The following is a 17,406-nucleotide window of genomic DNA, read 5'->3' on the forward strand; positions in this document are numbered from 1 at the left end:
TCCCGCCCTCCCATCTGATGGTTTACAAAATTAAACTTCACATCTTTACATTTTGCTTCATTTCCTATCCTTCTTATATCATTACCTAAAACATTATATTACTCAACCTGCGTAGGTAGCAATTTCATCTTACAAATCTTCAGATAACCCTGCTAATGATGTTAATTGCTACAGTTGTCTATCAAGTATGATATAAATTTGTTCCGGTCCTTTTGGAATGCTTGGTCTCGCTGGTTACAGATTATTCCCATCAGTTTCACCAGTTCTGCAAAGTCCATCAACTTCATCTACTCCTCTTCTTTTGTTCATAACTCCTGTTGTTTCCATCTTTGGGCTAACAAAATTCTTGCCGCAGTTGTTGCATATAAGAACAATTTTTTTTATCTTGTCTCGTTATCTCTCTATGCACTATACACAGCCACTGCAGCAGTTTCTTTTCTTTTTTTAAAATAATTTTTATTTAATGATTTTATGTTACAAAAAACAATACAGCCATACTACCACTAAATATAATTAAGAAATAAAAATTACATACATTGATATTTAGTTTGTTATTTGTTATTTACCGTCTTATTTCCTCCCAAAGATTGCATACAACAACACACATATGTACAGTAACCCACACACCCACACAAAATGATAATAATGAAAGTAAATATTTTTTCCCCTTTTATCTTCCAAAATCTTTTCTTCAACTTTGACTTCCTGTCAAGTCCCTTTGCATATATTTTATCTTACATTTGAATGTACACAAAACAATAAACCTTTCTATATAATTTTTCTAATACATTCTGAAAACATAATAAATCCTTAAGTGTTGCCCACCTCCTTTTAGTTCCTTTATCACTTGAATGCTAGCACGGAGTCATAACTATTATTGTATTTTTGAACATAACTCTATAACCATCCCATTTTCCCGCAAATTTTTGCTTTGATTTTCCTCTGAGTTTACTCGTCAGTTGAGCCGTCTCCACCAATTCCTGTAATTTGATTTGCCAATCTGTTATTTTTGGAGCCTCGTGATCTTTCCATCCCTTGGCCACAAATATACGAGCCGCTGCGGTTGCATACAAGAATACCTCTCTTAGATTTTTTTGGGAACTCTTTATCTAAAATACTTAATAGAAATGCCTCTGGTTTTTTAGTAAAAGTTATCCCCATCATCTTTTTAAATTCATCATATATTTTCCCCAACAGCCACTGCAGCACTTTCAGGACGGGTCCCATTTTTTGCAAGCAATTTCCCCATATACCGTATTTTTCGCTCTATAAGACACACCAGACCACAAGGCGCGCCTAGTTTTTGGAGGAGGAAAACAAGAAAAAAAATATTCTGAATCTCAGAAGCCAGAACAGCAAGAGGGATCGCTGCGCAGTGAAAGCAGCAATCCCTCTTGCTGTTCTGGCTTCTGTGATAGCTGCGCAGCCTGCATTCGCTCCATAAGACACACACACATTTCCCCTTACTTTTTAGGAGGGGAAAAGTGAGTCTTATAGAGCAAAAAATACGGTATATCCTGCCTTTGTGGTGCTATTTTCACTCATACAGTGGAACCTCGGGTTGCAGACGTAATCCGTGACAGAGGCACGCCCACAACCCACAGTGTTTGTAGCCCACAGCGCTGCGTCTGCACACGCGTGATGCGATTTGGTGCTTCTGCGCATGCGCAAAGTGCGATTTGGTGTTTCTGCGCATGCGCGAGCAGCGAAACCCGGAAGTAACCCTTTCCAGTACTTCCAGGTTTCCCGCGGTCCGCAACCTGAAGCATTTGTAACCTGAGGTATATGCATTTCACACACACACTTTTTCCAATGCATTAAAAAAAAAATTGTGCACATTTTTGGGCTGGAGAACTCCATTGCAAAATTTGAATTTTTGAAGGAGAGTTCACATGCTGCTTCAGGAATTAGCTGTGGTCACATTAAAATGCTTGCGCAGCTGGCTTACACTGGGTTAGGTTTGTCTCTGACCAGCCTCCAGAAATTCTGTGTGAATTACATTTGCCCGATGCTGTAATATCCCGGTGGAATGTGCCAGCTATAAACTTCTCCTCAATACCCTATTGCTGTAACTTCAAGATATTGACTCTGAAGGAAAACAATGGCATGAATAAAATAAAAATAAAAATGTTAATTATCCTTTGTGTTTGTAATTTAATTAAAGGTGCAGTAAAGTTTTACTGTTTTGCCAGGTGATGATGTTTAGAGCCCTGAAAAAGCTATTTGTGCTGGTGAGATTAAAGTGCATTTTAAAATGTTCCTCGAGCACTTTCACATTTGTTGATAGATTTTTAAATTAAACTTTAAATTGTAATCTAAATTACCTCCAACAATTCATGGTCCCTATAATGAACTCCCACCATTCCTGCTGTCATCGACCTATGATATACTGTAAATGGTAACTGCTTGCAGTTTTACTGAATAGAGTCCCAGCATTACTGAGCTGTATTAGTTGTGTATAACTCTCAAATGGAAATCAAACGAGAGGGCAGATTTTCTTTAGCATAGTAACAGCATTATATGACCATCTTTAGTCATTTGGCTGTATTGTGGCTACTCCTCATTTGGTAGGTTTTGCGCAATAAAGCTCTCACAACAGAAGCGTTTGGCAACAATCTCTGAACTTTGCCTGTTCGTTTGAAAAATACAAAAGCTGAAAACTAAAAGCAGAATACAAACTCCCAAGACTTTGTAGGGCAGTGTGTGTGTGTGTGTGTGTGTGCGCGCGCGTGCGCGCACACACTTTCCCCTAGAGCAGGGGTCTGCAACCCGTGGCTCCGGAGCCACATGTGGCTCTTTTACACCTTTGCCGCGGCTCCAGGGCGGATACTAGCAAGGGGAGGAGGCGCATTGTGTGCCCCGACACTCCCCACTGTGGCGGGCACTGTACTGGCTGTGATGTCGCATGGGGTGGTGCGTGTGTTAGTCACGCACCGTCCCAACGTCACCTTCCCACCCGCTGTCAGATCGGACATTAAGCTAAGAAACAATATATGCAGTGTTATATTTGTTTTAAATGTCGCAATGGTTTTGCGGCTCCCAGTTTTTTTTTCTTCGGAAACGGGTCCAAGTGGCTCTTTTTGCCTTAAAGGTTGCAGACCCCTGCCCTAGAGCTATAGTTAAGAAAATGAGTCTTCCTGTGGTATCCCACTGGACACACAACTGAAATATCCAGCGCTCCATTTCAAGCTGAAATCTCTCAAGAGAATGCACCTTTATGGATCAACAGTAAGTACTAGAAAAGGGATAGATAATGAAAAGTGGGAGGTGTGTACTTGTTCACCACAACCATTGCATTGCATGTGCAAAAACAGAATTTCCCCAACAATAATTCTATGTGTTGGCTCTCATGTACCCTTCGACTTGTGTAAATGGGCACATTGAGCTTTCATGTACACTAGCTGCTTCTGATATTTGTTAGCATATATCCTTGGCCATACTGCTTTGTGGGTTGTTGGTGTTTCGTTTTTTTTTTTACAATCAAAGGGTTTATAAATATTATTAAATCAATAAATACTTTGCACACTGAGACGTGGAATGAGATTTATATTGCACAGTCACTGCCACAGGAAGTTGACACTTTACACTAGCATATGGAGGAATTATTACTCGGGTAACAAACCAATGCCTAGTATCAACAGAACAGGTCAAATTTGAAGCTTTCCTTGTTAGGCCGAATTGCAGTTATTAAGATGAATGTATTGCCTAGAATGTTATTTTTGTACTGCTTCAAGAGGTGGCAGAAGGACATTTCGAAATTTGTCTGGCAGGGCAAAAAACCCAGGATAAAATTTAAGATTTTAACGGATGCAAAGGAAAGAGGGGGATTTGCCCTGCCGGACTTAAAACTGTACTATGAATCAGCAGCCTTTTGCTGGATGAAAGAGTGGTTGCTCCTCGAGAACACAGATATCTTGGACTTGGAAGGTTTTAATAATGTATTTGGATGGCATGCATATCTATGGTATGATAAGGTTAAAGCGCACAAAGCTTTTAAAAATCACATCGTTAGGAAAGCATTATACAATGTCTGGATCAGATATAAAGATTTGTTGGAAAATAAAACCCCAAGGTGGTTGTCGCCAATGGAGGCTAAAGCTGTGAAAAAACTTAATATGGAGGCTAAATGGCCAAGATATTGGGAAATTTTGGAACAAAAAGGTGATAAATTGAAATTACAGAGCTATGAGAAATTGAAGGCTAAAGTACGAGACTGGCTCCACTATTATCAAATAATGGAGGTTTACAAACAAGACAGGAAAATTGGCTTCCAGGTGGAGAAATCAAAATTAGAAACAGAATTGCTAGAACCCAATGCTAAGAATTTGTCAAGAAAGTATAACTTGTTGCTGAAATGGAATACACAAGATGAAACAGTTAAATCAGCTATGATTAAGTGGGCACAGGATATTGGTCATAACATCATGTTTGCTGACTGGGAACAGTTGTGGACCACCGGTTTAAAATTTACGGCATGTAATGCCTTAAAAGAAAATATTATGAAAATGATCTATAGGTGGTACATGACCCCAGTCAAGCTAGCAAAAATCTACCATTTGCCTGACAATAAGTGTTGGAAATGTAAAGAAATTGAAGGTACTTTCTACCACCTTTGGTGGACGTGCCCGAAGATTAAGGTTTTCTGGGAAATGATATATAATGAAATGAAAAAGGTACTTAAATGTACTTTCCCTAAGAAACCAGAGGCCTTTCTCTTGGGCATTGTCGGCCAATTGGTGCCAAAGAAAGACAGAACTTTTTTTATGTACGCTACCACAGCAGCAAGAGTACTCATCGCAAAGCATTGGAAGACCCAAGATATACCCACTCTGGAAGAATGGCAGATGAAGGTGATAGACTATATGGGACTGGCTGAAATGACCGGCAGAATCCGCGACCAGGGGAAAGAGACGGCGGAGGAAGATTGGAAGAAATTCAAAATTTATCTTAAGAAATATTGTAAAATAAATGAATGCTAAAATGTTGAGGTTTTAGGGAAAAAAGGGGACTACAGCTGTAAAAGATTTAGTAAAAGATTAGAATAAGGGGAAAATTTGATAAAACCAAGGGTTAGGATTTGCTGAAACAAATTTGGAAATTGGGATGTAGAAGGGGGAGGTATGGGGAAGTCGGGGAAGTAAGGTTTAAGAAAAAGGATATGAAACTATACATGTTTGTTTGTGTGCCTGTTTGTTTGTGTTGTGTATTGTTTGTGTTTATAAAAACTGTGAAAAACCAATAAAAATTTTTATAAAAAAAAAAAATAGTATCAACAGAACATATTATCAGTGCTATTTTTCTTTAAAGAAAGAGGTGCCAGAACTCACCATGAGCACCTCCCTTGTTCTCTTATAATGGCAATGGCGCCCACCTGAGAGGTGCCGAGTTCCAGCTGAGAAAAAGCCCCGCCTATTATGATGAAAAACAAATGCATGATTACAACAATAGAATTCATTATTCTGAAAATGTGAGCACTGATTACTATGCAGATTGTTAAAAGGTAAAGGGACCCCTGACCATTAGGTCCAGTCATGGCCGACTCTGGGGTTGCGGCGCTCACCTCGCTTTATTGGCCGAGGAAGCCGGTGTACAACTTCCGGGTCATGTGGCCAGCATGACTAACCCGCTTCTGGCGAACCAGAGCAATGCACGGAAACACCGTTTACCTTCCCGCCGGAGCGGTACCTATTTATCTACTTGCACTTTGACGTGCTTTTGAACTGCTAGGTTGGCAGGAGCAGGGACCGAGCAACGGGAGCTCACCCTGTCACAGGGATTCGAACCACCGACCTTCTGATCGGCAAGTCTTAGGCTCTGTGATTTAACCCACAGCGCCACCCGCATCCCATGCAGATTGTTACAGAATGATAAAGGATTAAGGAAACAACATTCAAACTGTACCTGCAACTTGGTCACAGCTGGGGACGGTTGTGGTAGGAAGGGCCAGATATTGAGAGAAAGGAGCGGTGAGGACACCAAATACAGTGGACCTCGGGTTACAAATGCTTTGGGTTACAAACTCCGCTAACCCAGAAGTAGTTGCTCCGGGTTGCGAACTTTGCCCCTGGATGAGAACGGAAATTGCGCCACGGCAGCAGCGGGAAGCCCCATTAGCGAAAGCACGCCTCAGGTTAAGAACGGTTTCGGGTTAAGAACGGACCTCCAGAACGAATTAAGTGGTACCACTGTAAACAAAACTTAATTGGTAAAAGGTGGAGAAATGAGGCAAGCATGTACCACTAGCAACAGCATGGCTAAACCTAGAATCAGGAGGGAGAAAAAGAAAAAGGTTAAAAAAGGAAAGAGATTTTCCAGTATTACTTCTCCTGGTTCTGAGGGAAAGGTAAAAAGGGTGAAATCCAGAGGTCGTCTTTTGCACCAGCTGGCTAAAAATTTCTGCATTCCCTGAAGTCCGTCATGTTGTGAGGTTTCCATATTGGCTTAAAATTATACCATGACCCCAACCAACTTCCTAATGCAGGAGTTACTTGTTCTTCAGCCCATGTCCTAGTTTTCCTTTCCATGGCGTTGCTTGTCTATTGCAGACCCACTCACAGTGACCCTTCCGCCGTGCAACAAGACCCAGCCTGTGAAGAACAGGAAAATGTTATGGGATTAAAATCTGGGAATTTCAACTCTGCGAGGGGTAAACTACAGCACCCATAATTCTTTGAGGGAAAGAATGTGTTTCAAAGGTGTAGTGTGTCTGCGCAGCCGGAGTGTAAAGGAACAGAAACAGAAGGGAGAGGTAGAAAGGGAAGCAGGGAAGAAAGATGGAACAGCCTGTTTGCCTTGTGATGAATGAAGCTAATGGTCAAGTTCATATACAGTGGTACCTCGGGTTAAGAATTTAATTTGTTCTGGAGGTCCGTTCTTAAACGGAAACTGTTCTTAACCTGAAGCACCAATTTAGCTAATGGGGCCTCCTGCTGCTGCCATGCCGCCAGGGCACGATTTCTGTTCTCATCCTGAAGCAAAGTTCTTAACCTGAAGCACTAATTCTGGGTTAGCGGAGTCTGTAACCTGAAGCGTATGTAACCTGAAGCGTATGTAACCAGAGGGACCACAGTATACAGGAACTCTGTGTGCTCTCATAACTAGTTGCCAGAATTCTCCCAGGACAGAATAATGCATGAAGGGTCTTTAATGGTGTTTATCGTGACTTCCAAACAAACCATAGAGTTCCTAATTTTATTTCTGAAAATCAAGCCATTATAGTTCAGCACCGGGAGGTCTGGTGACATGTTATCGGTTTTCGCTAATGGCTAAGATCCAGAGCATACAAGCAACCAGCCTCCACACGTTCCCTCAGCTTTTGTTTTCTTGTGGGCTTTTTTATAACAGCAATGCTAGAGCAGCTTGTTGTTGTTGTTTTTTTTAAAAAAATATTTTATTGGGTTTTCAAATATAAGACATAAAACACATATTAAACATACATATACATCTACATTATACATCAAGTAAAAAAATAAAATAAAAAAGAAAAGAAACAAAACTTTCATAACTTTTTTGTATAACTTATTGGACTTCCTCGCATCTCCCTTACCCTGCGTTCTCAACAATAAAAATTTTCAGCAAATTGTTACCTTGGGTCATACCTTATTTGTACTTCTCAAATGTTACATTTCTTATCTTAAAATAATTATTATCAGTTAATTATGTCTTGCATTTACTTTAAGTTTACTGGAACCATACTTTTCTAAATCGTGCAATTTCTTAAAATTCATACAACTTTAACTGTTTTTGTAAATAGTCTTTGAACTTTTTCCAGTCCTCTTCCATTGTTTCTTCTCCCAAATCTCGAATTCTGCCAGTCATTTCCGCCAGTTCCATGTAGTCCATCAATTGCATCTGCCATTCTTCCAGTGTGGGCAAATCTTGTGTCTTCCAATACTTTGCGATAAGTATCCTTGCTGCTGTAGTTGCATACATAAAGAAGGTTCTATCTTTTTTCAATACTTTCTGGCCGATAATGCCCAAAAGGAAGGCCTCCGGTTTCTTTGTGAAGGTATATTTAAATACCTTTTTTAACTCATTATAGATCATTTCCCAAAAGGCCTTCACTCTTGGACAGGTCCACCAGAGATGAAAAAATGTTCCTTGGATACAGCTTGGATATAAGTGAGCGCTCAATGCAAGAGGCTGTTTGATGCAGGAAAAGCTTGCCATGGTCAGAATTCCAAATCTAATATGGTTTTCTCCTCCGTCCCTGTTTGTTCAGGGTTGGACGGGGGAAGCATAATGGAGCCAGGAGAATTACAGCAAGCTACTGCCTTCATATTCCTTGCAAAGTTACTAAAAGTATATTCTTCCTTTGATCAGGAAGACTATTGGCCAAATAGCTAGGTACAATTCCTAGTGGGAATGGTGTGATTTGCATCTAGAAGGAAACAGCCTGCAGTCTGGGAGAAAGACAGAGGCACAGAAAGCTGTATTGGAGTTCTGTAGGCATTTTTGGGTGCTGGTGCCCCCCTAGAGATCTGATGTTTTGGCTCTCTACTGCAGTATTTACCGTATTTTTCGCTCTATAACACACACCCGACCATAACACGCACGTAGTTTTTAGAGGAGGAAAATCCGTAGGCATGCCACCCGTAGGCATTCCCTCCATAACACTCACAGACATTTCCCCTTACTTTTTAGGAGGAAAAAAGTGAGTGTTATGGTGCAAAAAATACGGTAAGTTGTGCATCTGCCTATCTTCAGCCTGCATATTGGTAAATACATGTAAATATTTCTAGACTGTCAATAAACCACCAGTGACTTCCTTGAAAAAGAAACCGGGTAAGCACTGTGCCCTTTCAGTTTTTCAGTATTAGAGGTGTCGATGAATGCAACAATATTACAAGCCTCTGTAATCATGGGTGCACATCATTTGAGCACATTTTAATTTCAAGTATTTGATATGCGGGAACTGCTTTGAGCTGGGGGGGCAGGGCGGGAATGGTTCATTAGTAGAATTAATTAATAAATCAACTTTATAGAACTTTGCATCAATTGCACTATGGAATTTAATACAGAATGCTGATTTCTCCTCCCTGCTTTAGGATTCAACTCTTTTAACAAGCAGTAAAACAATGACACTCAGCTTGTTTGCAGTAAGTTTGGAATATATATTCAATTTTAAAGCAAGCTTTTAACTGATTCCATTTTATGTGTTGATCATTACTGTTCTCACAGTTCTGGCCCCAAAATGTAAGATGCCGGTTTTATTATTCTTTTTACTAAAGCACACAATCGGAAGTAGTCGGTTGTGTGTTTGTGCAGCTGTGAAATTATTGCATCGCTATAACAGAGGTTTCCCTCAGCTCCTTTCATAAAACGGCCTGCGAAGAATCTGCGAAGAATACGTATCGCCATTTTGCATGTTGCGATGCACAGACAGTCATTGCTCATTTAAGGTGAGACACAGATAGATAACTCTATAGTGTAAAACAGGATATAATCTGCTAATACAAATTCATATTCCATATAAGTATATCAGGCTGTTGAGGTTTAAAATTCTGTGGCAGTTACCAGCATTAGAATTCCAGATATATTTGTTAACGATTCTCTGGAGACTACTCTCAGGCACACACCCTCCCAGAGATAGCACCGGGCTCAAAATGAATTTGTCGGTGAAGCTCCAGAGCCTTGTTCTATTCATACGGTGTTTCATTTTTCTCTGCATGACCTTTGGTTCTCAACAGCGACAGCTTTGGTTCGGCATTGGTTTAGCGGCAGCTGCATTAAGGGAAAATGAGCCCATGTCTTTTCTAGCTTTTAACAAAACTGTGGGCTTGTAGCGAACACAAAGATCATATCTCCCTTGCCAAGTGATACATGCAGGTTAAAGGACGGCTGCCCCCTTTTCATGGCAAACGCGGGTCCTTTGGACGGCGGCTGCCTGATTTCAATAAAAATGGATGGGGAAGCAGGAGAATGTGCAGTGAGTCAGAAACTTCATGGGCAATAGAATTTTACTGGTTTTATTATGTAGCCAAGCACAAATAGGGCAGTCTCCGGATTCTTATCCACTGAATGTGGCGCTGGGAGGAATGCCTGAGGGAAGAGAATGAAGCTCCACTCTCCATGGTTTGCAAACGGGAGTTTGGGATCGCACCCTTCATTTGTCTGTTTCTTAACAATGCAGGATATATCCCCCGAACAGGGCCGGCACGTCACATGTTTCTATAGGAACACAGTCTGCTCTACCAAGTTAAACCACCATCATATTTCCATTGCCTCTGAATCCTGCCCTCAGTGTAGCGAGAGGCATTGTGGGGAACAAACATGGCAGCCGTTGCAGAGGTGCCTGGGCCAGTGATTCCCATCTTTTAGCACTGGGATACTGACATGACTTTTCCTTTTCTTTTCAAGGACCTTGGCAGCTGGGCTGGGCAGCTCCAGAGCCAGTTGTCCCCGCTGCTGATTCCTGCCGCTGCCTTCCGCTCACCCTGCTGAACTTCCCTGGGTGGGGGAAACACCAGGAACAGTTTTAGGAGGGAACAGTATTGGGAGTAAAGCAACAATGCTTGAAATGCAGTCATAGCTGTCAACTTACAGATTTGAAAATAAGGGACCAGCAGCCAAAATAAGGGACCTGCAGCCTCACCTGTTCCAGGCACTCCAGTCTTCCTGTCCTCCTGCAGTCTGGTCAAACTCATGCTGGTAGCTTCAAGAACACTGTCCAACCAACTTTGTAACCAGAGGTTCAACAGAATAGAATCTGAATCACATGCACCACAAGGCCTATGCAGCCTCAACTTAAGATGACTCCCCGGCCTGGGCTTGCACTGCAAAGTTTGCAGCAGCATGTGCAACAAAATGGCGCCCAGCATTCAAAAACCTCCTCAGCTTGCATTAACTAGCCACACACAAGGCATGCAAGCTCCACCCCCCAGTCGTTCTTAGACTTCTTATTGGGTGAGCAACACAGCCAAGCCACACAGTTGGAGCCTCCCTCCTCCCGGCTGGCAGGGAGGGAGGGAGGGAGAGGAGCTGCTTCCTTTGAAATTTAAGGGACACCAGGAAGACACAAGATCTACCCACCCTGGAAGAATGGCAGATGAAGGTGATGGACTACATGGAACTGGCGGAAATGACTGGCAGAATCCGAGACCAGGGAGAAGAGTCGGTGGAAGAAGATTGGAAGAAATTTAAAGACTATCTACAGAAATATTGTAAAATTAATGAATGTTAGAATGATGTTGGATAGAAATTAAGTGGTTTTCAGCTGTAATACTATAAGGGAATATGAAAAATGGATTATTAATAGGCAAAAATTTAACGTTACAATATTTTAAGATCAATGATTAGGATAAACAAAGAGGGTAAGGATTTGCTGAACCAACAAACTGAACTGGAATACAAAAAAGGGAGGCGTGAGGAGGTCCGGGAAATAAGCTAATGAAAACAAGTAATGGAAAGAATGAGTTGTTTTTAACTATTTTTATTTTGTATTTTCTTACTTTTTTATTTTTATTTTGTAACACTTTGAAAATCTTAATAAATATCTTATATATAAAAAAAGAAATTTAAGGGACATCATTTAAAGGACATTTAAGGGACATCCATCAATAAGGGACAGCAGCGGGACATGGCGCTGGAATAAAGGACTGTCCCTTCAAATAAGGGACACTTGACAGCTATGAATGCATTACCTGAACCAGTGTGGAGTGCCAGACAAAAAGGCAAGCCTCCCCAATTCCTTCGCTTTCAGTAGCTACTTGTTGGGAAAGTAGATCAGGGTGACGTGAGACAGGAAACAGTTGGTTGGTGGCACCTCACCTGTGGAACACCATCCCAAGGAAAACCAGGTTCTCCCCCACTTCAGCTGTGTTAAAACACAATTGTAAAACTAGTCTCTTTTCCCAGGCCTTCGGGGTATGATTGGTGTCCATAAGGTTTTAGCTGCTGCAATTTTTATTGATGAGGATTTGATACCGTATTGGCCCGATTATAAGCCTCACCTGCAAATAAGCTGCTCCTTTAAAATTCAAAGGGGGGGGGGGGGAGAGAAAAAGACAATACCCGAATATAAGCGGCTCCCTTAAAATTCTGCAGGCACTCACATCCGTAAATGGCAAATGTAGAAGAAAACCCTACAGCGATATTGTAAAAGTCAATTTTTGTAAGGTCGCAAATTTAAGCTGCACTTTAATTTTTCACGGTTGGAATTGCGGGGGGTGGGGTGGGGGTGTAGCTTATATTTGGCCCAATATGGTACTTGTAATGTTTATTATTATTATTATTATTATTATTATTATTATTATTATTATTATTATTTTGTTTTATGTTGTCAGCTGCTCTGTGTTTCCTTTCAGAAGAAAGGATGAAATAGAAAAACGATTAACAAATACAATTTCATCTGTCTGAGCTTGTATGATCCTAAGTTTGAAACATGCTCTGCTTAAATAAGAGGAATGGAACAGCTTTCAGTGTAAATACTTCCCTAGGGTTATGTGTCCTTCTAAGAAATATAGAAAACTGGAAGAAACTGAGAAAAATCCTTGTTTAAGAAACCTTCCCTCAACTTTGAACTTTTCTTGTGTTCTACGTACACAGGTACGTAGAACACAAGAAGCAATACAAACATGTAAACTGTGAGTAGCAGCAGAGATAGTATTAGTAACAATGAGAGTCTTGTTGTAGATATTTTCCAGTCGTTAACGGCTCATCTCAAGGAAACTGGACAACATTATTACAGATGTGTACCTACGTAGAATTTTATTCAACGAGCTGTTTTACGGAAACAAACAATCCTGCTCATCTTAATAAGATTGTGAATATGAATATATAATATAGGATGAGAAATTTACTCATAGAGCAAATGTGTAGGTGGCCTTCCAAGCACAGAACGGCTGAAATCTTTAATTAAGGCAGCCAAATGGTTCTAACCGAGAGGATTGTCAAAAGAGCAGAAGCAGAAAGCAAGAGAAACAGCTCTTGGAGCAAGATGATCTGTGAGTTCAGCTCCTGCGGCTGCTACGAAAGGGAATCCCATGGCTTCTATTATCCTGGCCGGCCCGACAGAAATCCGCTGGGGTCAGGGGGTGTCATCCCCTGTGCAGGGTGTGTTATTCATTTGTTTTTCTGCGGAGACATCGGGAACAGTTAAAGCAAAAGACCGAAGGTGACCCAGGGCGCAGTCTTGGTGAATTGCTCCGTTTGTAACCCAACATTTACTTATGTAATAATTTAAGGAGAGCGAGATTATTTCTAGCTCTGGTCCATGGGGTCACGAAGAGTCGGACACGACTAAACGACACAACAACAAGAAGATTATTTCTCATCTATTCAAATTGGTTTTGGTTCCTGTGCAGCCCTCTCCTATATCATTTAAAGCAGGGGTAGGCAACCTAAGGCCCGGGGGCCGGATGCGGCCCAATCGCCCTCTCAATACGGCCCATGGGTGGTCCGGGAATCAGCGTGTTTTTACATGAGTAGAATGTGTCCTTTTATTTAAAACGCATCTCTGGGTTACAGTGGTACCTCGGATTACATACGCTTCAGGTTACATACGCTTCAGGTTACAGACTCCGCTAACCCAGAAATAGTGCTTCAGGTTAAGAACTTTGCTTCAGGATGAGAACAGAAATCGTGCTCCGGGGGCGCGGTGGCGCAGCGGGAGGCCCCATTAGCTAAAGTGGTGCTTCAGGTTAAGAACAGTTTCAGGTTAAGAACGGACCTCCGGAACGAATTAAGTTCTTAACCCGAGGTACCACTGTATTTGTGGGGCCTGCCTGGTGTTTTTTACATGAGTAGAATGTGTGCTTTTATTTAAAATGCCTCTCTGGGTTATTTGTGGGGCATAGGAATTTGTTCATTTTTTTTTTTAAAAAAAAAATATAGTCTGGCCCACCACATGGTCTGAGGGGTGGTGGACCGGACCACGGCTGAAAAAGGTTGCTGACCCCTGCTTTAAAAGCTGGCAAGTGTGCCCTTCTTCCACCGACTCTTCTCCCTGGTCTCGGATTCTGCCAGTCATTTCCGCCAGTTCCATGTAGTCCATCACCTTCATCTGCCATTCTTCCAGGGTGGGTAAATCTTGTGTCTTCCAATACTTTGCAATAAGTATTCTTGCTGCTGTTGTAGCATACATAAAGAAAGTTCTATCCTTCTTTGGCACCAATTGGCCAACCATGCCCAGGAGAAAGGCCTCTGGTTTCTTCAGAAAGGTATATTTAAATACCTTTTTCATTTCATTATAGATCATCTCCCAGAAAGCCTTAATCCTTGGGCACGTCCACCAAAGGTGAAAGAATGTACCTTCAGTTTCTTCAGGCCTTGTGGCAGTGGTTGGCTAGGTTCAAGGGTCCAGGAACTCAAGAGAGATCCTGGCTGCCCTGAGCCTCACTCACCCACCCATTTCCCCTCTTCGCCTCATCTGTCTGTTTGCCCGGTTCCCCACTTGCTCATCTGAATCGCAGTAGCAAGGCAAGATTGTGGGGGAATACAATCTCCCCCTGGGTGGATCTACACACAGGGAAATAAGTCAGAAATTACATCGTTATAACAACAACAACAACAAAACCCTATGTAAAAATGCTCTAGAAAGATTTTGTCTCTCTGGCACCATCTGGTGATACATGTTTGTAACACATTCAAATCACTGTATTTTGATTGCAAAGTGCGTGACTTTGCATTACTTTTGCGAGCACGGCTGCTGCAAAACGCAGAAACAAATAAAGAGGCAGCAACAGGCATACCACACACACAGGCAGACACTCCACTGCTGTACCTCACTGGTCTTTTCCCAGTGCCAGATTTATGTGCAAACTAAACAAACTATAACTTAAAGGTAAAGCGACCCCTGACCATTAGGTCCAGTCGTAGCCGACTCTGGGGTTGCGCACTCATCTCGCTCTATAGGCTGAGGGAGGCGGCGTTTGTCCGCAGACAGCTTCCGGGTCATGTGGCTAGCATGACAAAGCCGCTTCTGGCGAACCAGAGCAGCACACGGAAACGCGGTTTACCTTCCCGCCGGAGTGGTACTTGCACTTTGACGTGCTTTTGAACTGCTAGGTTGGCAGGAGCAGGGACCAAACAAATGGGAGCTCACCCTGTCGCGGGGATTCAAACCGCCGACCTTCTGATCAGCAAGTCCTAGGCTCTGTGGTTTAACCCACAGCGCCACCCGTGTCCCAACTATAGCTTAGGGGGCCCCTAAAAAAATTTAAAGGCAAAACACCTGGATCTACATTTCCAAAATATAAGATAAAAAGCAAATAAAATAAAACCTACATACAGCAACAGTGTGTTGTTGTGTTGTGTTGTGTTGTGTTGTGTTGTGTTGTGTTGTGTTGTGTTGTGTTGGCTCCTATGATGTAAGTAATGGGCCCTGCCTGCTAGCCTGCTCCCTAAAATATCACTTGTTTGCTCATTTCTATATACAGTGGTGCCTCGCAAGACGAAATTAATTCGTTCCGTGAATTTTTTCGTCTAGCGAATTTTTTGTCTTGCGAAGCACGGTTTCCCATAGGAATGCATTGAAAATCAATTAATGTGTTCCTATGGTCAAAAAAAGTCCAAACAAAGACAAATTTGGTACAACAAGAGTTTATTAAGTGCTCTTTAAAGTCACACATACTGTAAAGAGCATTTCAAAATTCAAACCCAGATTTTTTTTAAAAAAACAGCAGAGTGGCACAATGGTCACAGAAAATCATAAAAATGCAGGAAAAAACCACAAGCTTCCAGATTCTTGCAAACCCCTCCCCAACTGTTCCCCCAGCCATCCAGCACACAGAAATTCAAGCCCAATTTTTTTAAAAAAAACAGCAGAGTGGCCCAATGGTCACAGAAAATCATAAAAATGCAGGGGGAAAAAACACAAGCTTCCAGATTCTTGCAAACCCCTCCCCAACACCAAGTCCTTGAATTCCAAACACCCCAACCCAAAATCCAACCCCCCCCAAAAAAAGTTTTAAAAGCTTAACTTACCAAATGGCTGCATAAGAAGTTTTGGAAAAGCTTCAAAAATCACCAAAGTCTTTAAAAACCTCAAAAAAGGCTACTATGTACACTGCGTTCTATGAGTTGCTCCTCGAAGTCAAGTCGCAACTGTATTAATGGTGTTAAGAAAAAGGAAACAAACTTGCAAGACGTTTTCATCTTGCGAAGCAAGCCCATAGGGAAATTCGTCTTGCGAAGCAGCTCAAAAACCGCAAAACCCTTTTGTCTAGCGAGTTTTCCGTCTTGCGAGGCATTTGTCTTGTGAGGTACCACTGTATAGTGTGCCTACATTCTGCATGGACTAGATACCTAGGTACCTATTAGGTCCATAAATGACCATATAGCATATATTCAACACAAAAAATTGTTGTTGACAAAGGACAGCTGGACATATAAAGGGCCCCATTACCTTCAGTAGCTTAGGGCCTCATCAAACCTAAATCCTGCCCTGCCTTTTCACCACCCATCTGATACATGCCAACTAGCTCACTTCCCTTCCCATGATTTGCTTTCTTTTGTTCTTTTCCTTGCACGTCTCCTTCCTCATTTTCCTCCTCTAGAAACTGGGCTGCTGGTTTCTGTTCATTTTGGAAAACTTCTGGCCATGCCTGTCAGCAGCTGCTGACAAAAAGTGGAACATTGTGAAGCCCAACTGGTATACAGTGGTACCTTGGTTCTCAAACTTAATCCGTTCCAGAAGTCCATTCCAAAACCAAAGCGTTCCAAAACCGAGGTGCGCTTTCCCATAGAAAGTAATGCAAAACAGATTAATCGGTTCCAGACTTTTAAAAACAACCCATAAAACAGCAATTTAACATGAATTTTAGTATCTAACGAGTCCATTGATCCATATAATGAAAGCAATAAACAATGTACTGCAGTCACACAATCAATCAATCAGTAGCTGAACTGGGTTCCACGCAGTCACAAAAACAAAATCAAAAGAGCCGCAAAAACAAAAACGCAAAATAAATAGCAAAAACAGACAGATCTCAGCGTAACACTCAAAACGGAAGTGTGATACTCAAATCGGAAGCGTAACACTCAAAACGGAGCACATTCCGCTTTCAGAAAAAGCTTGTTTCTGGCGTTAGTTCAAAGTTAAACTACAGAGAACAAGCCTTCTCTGGATCAAATTACACAGCCAAGGAAAGGGAAAAGGAAAGGTTACTGTGAGCTGCCTAAAAGCCTAGCAGTAAAGAGACCGCAAGCTGAATGCTGCAATTGCATCCAGAAAGGACATTTTAAAATGAGCTGTCCAGTCATTGGGAGCTCTCCTTTTAAACAAAGGCAGGCTGGCAAGCGAGATGGTCAGAGAAAGAAGGATTTCCGCGCTTCCGAGCCAAAATCCCCTAAGAGCTTTAAAGGTTTCTCAATGACACCAAATAATTTGAGGTCTAATTTTGGGGTCATAAATAGAAAGGCTCCCTCCCACATGAAGCCCAATATAAATTTATTCACAATTTCTAC

Source organism: Podarcis liolepis, assembly GCF_965112155.1.
Source record: "Podarcis liolepis genome assembly, chromosome: 5".
NCBI lineage: Eukaryota > Metazoa > Chordata > Lepidosauria > Squamata > Lacertidae > Podarcis > Podarcis liolepis.